This window comes from Adiantum capillus-veneris, chromosome 3 (genome assembly GCF_014529385.1).
Source record: "Adiantum capillus-veneris isolate H3 chromosome 3, ASM1452938v2, whole genome shotgun sequence".
In the NCBI taxonomy this organism is placed as follows: Eukaryota; Viridiplantae; Streptophyta; class Polypodiopsida; order Polypodiales; family Pteridaceae; genus Adiantum; species Adiantum capillus-veneris.
This window is the reverse complement of record NC_140933.1, coordinates 107,494,495-107,501,256: the sequence shown is the minus strand read 5'-3', so window position 1 is coordinate 107,501,256 and position 6,762 is coordinate 107,494,495.

Here is a 6,762-nt window from a genome sequence, read left to right as displayed (position 1 = left end):
GTCATCTCCTTGACTCTTTAAGTCCTTTTCTTTGTATGCCTCACAGTTATCCACTAGATAAAGAGCTTCTTTGATCAACTCGTTTAGCGTCATCCTCCTTATCATATGCAGATTCTTCTGAAGGCCTTCATGTCTCATTCCATGGATAAAGATCAGCATCAGTCGTGCTTGCGTAGGTAATTCTACTCTCGGACAGAGCTTAACATATCTCTTGAGCCGTAATGATGCTTTGCGTACTGATTCATCCTCTTTCTGTTTGAATCTATGGATTTGCGAAACCGTGTTGTGAGCAATGCCTTTTGGCGAGAATTCTTCAATAAACTCCTCAAACAACTCATCTAGGGTCTCAAAATCCCATTTTTCCACCGAGTCGAACCATGTAGCTGCATCATCTTCTAGAGTCAATCCAAATCCCGCAAACTGTGTCGCAAAATCTAAAACTTCCTCTGCTCTAATCACTCTTCTAAAAGCTGTTACGTGATCTCTGGGATCTTTATCTCCGGAGTATTTTCTATTTACCCATTTCTGGACTTGGGATGGTCTAACTCGTGCATTGTCTACAAGTCTAACCAGAGACTCTCCCAATACTTCTCTTGTTATGGCTCTCGAAGGGAATCCTGGTGGCTCTCTTCTTGGAATTCCTATAGGAATTCTCGTGTTTGGTGGAGGCATTTGTGGTCCTTCATTGACCAAATATCCACCTCTTTCTAGTACAGTCTGTGGATTTGTGCTTTCTACAACTCTGTATTCTCATCCATACTTGTCGACAACTATAGATCTCCATTGACAGTCGACTCCGTATGTGTAGACATATAAGAGCTTGTAATCCGTTATCTCTTCTAGGTATGGATCTGAGCACCTATAAAGACTAACCTCATTGTCGTCAATGTATCTATATAGTCCTTCACTCTCATGACCAATCAATCAAACTCTCTCAACAAGATGGTTCTTTATCAATTCCAAGTTTGTAAGATCCATTTAGCCGCTCTCAAGCTACATTTTGATATAAAAACTTTTCCGATCCGATACCGTTTGTGAAAGTTATGGCCAAAACAGCAGTTTAAACTAGTCAAAATGAGTCCAAATTCAATTTTGAAAAAAGATTTGGGATCTCTGTGACACTGTGAACACTTCTCTATGGTCAAAAGTACAGTTGGACCCTAAAACTGGCCTAGAGACATCCTACGCGTAGTATGTCTATATGCTCAGAATTTAACAAAATTTGGTCCAAAGACTCCCCTTGAGTCCAACAACACAATGGTATGCGCAGAATTTCATTTGAACCTAGAAATTTCCTTGAGACATCCTACGTGTAGGATGTATTTTTTCTCAGAATGACCTGAAATTTTCACCCAAGCTTCTCCTTTATGTGCTGATCACAGTGGTGTGCTCATAAGTTGGTTTGGAGTCCTAAATCAAGCTGGAGACATTCTATGCGTAGGATGTCTTTTCGTTGTGTTTCAGCTCAAACTTGCACTGTAGCTTCCCCTTGATGTGCTAAACTCACATCTATTTTTACTTTTTGATTCTGACACCTATAGGTTGGTCAAATGATCAAGAATCTGTTTCAAAAGCCCGATGTTTTTTCTGATGAATTTTTAAGTCAAATCAACTCCAAATTGGACCAAATTTGCCTAGGAGGCTTGCCTAAGGCTATATGACAACATGGTATGGTCACAGTAGAATTTTGGTTTCAGAATTATGCAGTAGACATCCTACGCGTAGGATGTCTTTTTGCTCAGAATGAACCCAAATTTGAACCACCGACTCTCCTTAAGGTGCTGATCACTGTGGTATGCTCAGAAATGTGTTTAGAGTCTTAAATCACACAGAAGACATCCTACGCGTAGGATGTCTTTTTGGCCTGTTTGACCCCAGACTTGTCCCACAGCTTCCCCTTGATGTCAGTAACCCAGTGGTATGCTTAGATTTTAATTTGGATGTCAAAAGACCCCAAAACTAGCTGTTCTTGCTTTTTTCAGTCAAAAATACTAAAGTCTGCTTAAAACCCAATTTTCTCACCCAAATGAGTTGAAAACTCTCACATGCATTCAATACAACATTTAGAACATGCCTATGGAGTCATCCTATGGTTTGGTCTCAAAAATTATGCCTTGGCACAATTTGGGTAGGATGTCTGGCAATTCTCGTCTTTTGGCTTTGATCTGTCAAAATTTGGTCAAATTTTCACTTTCCAGGTGAAAACAGGGTAAAACCTACCTTCTAAACACACTGGTAATCTCAGATTTTGAAAAAAGTGCCCAGATCACCCTGTAGACATACTACGCGTAGGATGTCTACTGCTGATTTTTTCAGACTGAAGTGTCCCTGATGCTTCCTTATGCTCTCAGCAAGTGCAAGTATGCTTCACAATTGCAAAAACACTGAATTTAAGCCTTTTTCGTCTTTAGTCTTTTGGGTGTCAAGAGTTGGTCAAAACTCTAGTTTCAATGAGGGAAGTCCTTTTGTAAGTAGATCAGCAAGATTTTCTGCGGTGTGAACTTTGACAAGCTGAATTTGCTTATCCTTGATCATTTCCCTGATGAAATGATATTTCACATCCACATGCTTTGTCTTTGAGTGATAAACTGGATTGCGAGCTAATTGTATAGCACTCTGACTATCACAATATAACACAGGCATCTCTTCTTTGATTCCCAAATCTGTTACTAGTCAATTAAGCCAAATTGATTCTTTGCATGCCTCTGATGCTGCAACATATTCAGCCTCTGTAGTAGACTGAGTAACACAATCTTGTAATCTAGAACGCCATGATACTGCTCCACCATCCAATGTAAAGACATACCCTGACGTAGACCTTCGTTTGTCTAAGTCACCTGCATAATCTGAGTTTGTAAAACCCTTTACACTTATGTCCTAACTCCCATAGCATATACGCATACTCTTTGTAGCTTTCAGGTATCTCAATATTTCTTTCACTACCTCCCAATGTTTCTTGCCTGGGTTTGACATGTATTGACTTAGTACTCCCACTTCAAATGCAATGTCTGGGCGAGTAGCAATCATTGCATACATCAAACTACCCACTGCAGACGCATATGGAATCTTATCCATTTCAGCCTATTCTTCCTCAGACACAGGGCAATCTTGTTTGCTAAGTTTCACATATGGTGGCAGTGGAACACTCAATGCCTTTCCCTTCTCCATATTGAAACGTTGCAAAACCTTGTCAATATACTCTGCTTGAGATAACCAAATCAACTTCTTTGATCTGTCTCTCTCAATGCGCATACCAAGAATATGACTTGCCTCAGCCATGTCTTTCATGGCAAACGATTTTTCCATCTTTGACTTCAAAGCTAAAATTTCTTCCAAGTACTTTCCAGCAATCAACATGTCATCCACATACAAAATAAGGATCAGCCAACTGCCATCCTTAGCCTTCTTTGTATATAGACAGTGATCGAACTCACTACGTTTGTAGCCTTGAGAAAGCATAAACTTGTGGAACTTATGGTACCATGCCCTCGGTGATTGTTTTAAGCCATAAAGACTCTTTAACAACTGGCATACCAAATCTTCCTTGCCTTTCTCAACAAACCCTTATGGCTACTGCATGTAAATTTCCACATCTAAATCACCATGCAAGAACGCTGTCTTGACATCCATTTGGTGCAACACCAAATCTAATATGGCAACCAATGCAAGAAAGCATCTCAATGTAGTCATTTTGACCACCGGCGAGAAGACTTGATCAAAGTCAATGCCTTGTTCTTGCTTAAAGCCCTTGGCAACAAGCCTTGCTTTGTACTTTGGCTGACTATCATGAGTGGTGATCTTATACCTGTAAACCCATTTACAAGGTAGAGCCTTTTTGCCCTGTGGTAATTTAACTAGCTTCCATGTCTGGTTTTTATGCAATACTGTCATCTCTGACTGCATGGTCAATTGCCAATTCCCGGAGTCCTTCATTTGCAATGCTTCCTTGTAACATGAAGGCTCATTGCAATTAGTCAACATGACATAGTTCATAGATGGAACAAACAGATCAGGAGGTCCTGAGATACGTCCCGATTTACAAAAAATAGGTGGTTGAGGCTCAGCCACAACCTGTGGTTCCACTCTATCCTGTCCTTGCTCCTCTTGAGCCCTGACATTTTGTCTTGCACGTGCAGGTCCATCTTCTTGGAAGACAACTCTTATAATCTCCTCAACCCTCTCTGGTTTAGAATGATATTTGGATTCATTAAAGTGAACATCATTGCTGTGGATAACCATTCTGGATTCGGGACCCCAAAGTCTGTACCCCATCTCACCAGAATTACCATAGCCTAGAAAGATGCACTTTCTACTCTTTGGCTCAAGTTTGTTCCTAAATTCATTTGGAACATGAGTATATGCCTCATAGCCAAAGACTCTGAGATGCTTGTATGAGGGAATTTTTCCGAACCATACCATCTCTGCCACTGAATCCTTCTGCAAAACCTTGCTAGGAGATCTATTTATAAGATGAACAGCTATTGATACAGCTTCAGCCCAAAACCCATTTGGCAGTTGTGCATTAGACAACATACTTCTGACCTTCTCTTGTATGGTCCTATTCATCCTCTCATCAACACCATTTTGAGGAGGATTGTAAGCAGCAGTAAGTTCACGTTTTATACCTTTTGACTCACAAAAGTCCTGAATGGCCTTTGAAACATACTCTCCACCATTGTCAGTGCGTAAGAATTTAAGCTTCTTGCCACTCTGATTCTCCACAAGTGTCACAAACGTTTTGAAAACAGTGAACGCTTCATCCTTGTGCTTGAGAAAGTAAACCCATACTTTCATCAAGTAATCATCTATAAGTGTCATAAGGTAAGAAGCTCCCCCTAGAGATAGGTTAGGCATAGGTCCACACAAATCACTATGAACAAGTGCCAACTGTGTATCTCTTCTACTGCTTCTATGCTTATGTGGCTGCTCTGTTTGCTTACCATACAGACAACGTTCACAAAATTCAAAATCATTAAATGAAAATCCAAGAAAATAACCAGAACGAGACAAGATTTCCATTCCCTTCTTGGACATATGTCCTAAACGGCTATGCCACAAAGAAATGTTCGGTTTCTCGGTTACATTGATTACATTTTTAGAGACATTTGATACATAAATCATGTAAAGTCCTCCAGACTTTACTCCATGTGCTACTGTCATAGAACCCTTGGATATCTTCCACATGTTCTGTCCAAAAATGGTGACGTAGCCAGCATCATCAATTAAACGTGTGCTAATCAAGCTCTTTGTAATTGCGGGAACATGTCTCACATTTTTCAGCGTGAAAGAAGAGCCATTCTGAAACTTCAATTGAACATTTCCAACACCTAAGATCTCACATGTCGTCCCATTGCCTAGCCGAACATGATCTTTAGTGGTCACATAAGAGGTAAACCACTCCTTTTTTGGAGACACATGAAGTGATGCCCCTGAGTCTATAATCCAGCCACTCAGTGCATTTCCATCAGATGTTGTAAGAAGAGTTGAGTCCATTGTATTATTCAAGAAGTTTTTTGTCACATTTATTTCTTGAGTCTTCACTGAGGACTTGTTCTTCTCACCATGGTCTTCAACTTTCTCTTTGCCTTTTTCTGCTTTCCATTCTCTACAGTCTCTTTTCATGTGATCCTTCTTGCCACAATGGTAGCATTCTATGTCACTCTTGCCTTTAGCACAGCGGGACTTGCTACAAGACTGATTCCTCTTTCCACCTTTGTCCTTTTCTTTGGTCCTTCCCCTGACAACTAAGGTTGTTCCTTTGCCTTTGTCCATTGTCTTTCTATTGGTTTCTTTAGTAAGTAGACTTCCTTCTACACTTGCTATGGTCAAACCATCTGGAGGTGCACAATTACTCAAAGATGTGCGAAAAGTGTCCCAACTTTTCGGCAATGTGATCAACAGGAACATAGCTCTAACAGGTTCATCAAGCTTGACACCTTGAGCTGACAACTGACTGTAGATGGTGTTGAATTCATTCAGATGATTGGACATAGGTGTCCCTTCTTTCATCTTCAAGTCAACAAGCTTCTTAAGCCAGTATACCTGTGAAGCTGCACTCTGCTTCTCATAAAGATCACTCAACTTTTTCCATGCTTCATAAACCGACATCTCGTATGCTACATTGAAGTAAACACTTTCAGCCAAAGTCAACATAATGGTAGAAAGTGCCAGTTCATCCATTTCGCTCCATTCATCTTCGTCCATATCTTCTGGTTTTATCCCCTTGAGCTTTATAGGTTTTATCTGCTTCTTTTGTACCAACAAGTGCCAAATCTGCTTCTTCCAAAATGGGAAATTGGTTCCATCCATCTTCTTGATATTGTAAAGAGAAGTGTCCTGTGATCCAACCATAGCTACGCTTCAGAGTAGTTTACTTTCCTGGGAAAAATTCGATAGAGTTTCCCCTGTAAACTGACCTCTGAACCAATATCAACCTATCAAATGAACCAAGAAAGCTTCAGATTCTGTAGAAATTTCACCAGAGTCTCCTTTGTAAAATGGCTCTGGTGTACTCAAAAACCAGACCAAAAACAGCTCAAAAAACATTGTCTCTTTAACACTGTAAGCTGCGGGTAAACCTGTCCTGCACCTGTACTGGCTCTCGCTGTCCTATCACTGTCCTGTAAGCATAGACTGTGACAATGCCTCAATGGCGGCAGTAAAGCAAAGATGCAATCCCAACTGTCTAACTCATAGTCAATACATCCTAGCTGCCTATCTAAGGGTGCTCGAGGGATCGCTCCAAGACTTGTATCACCGAAA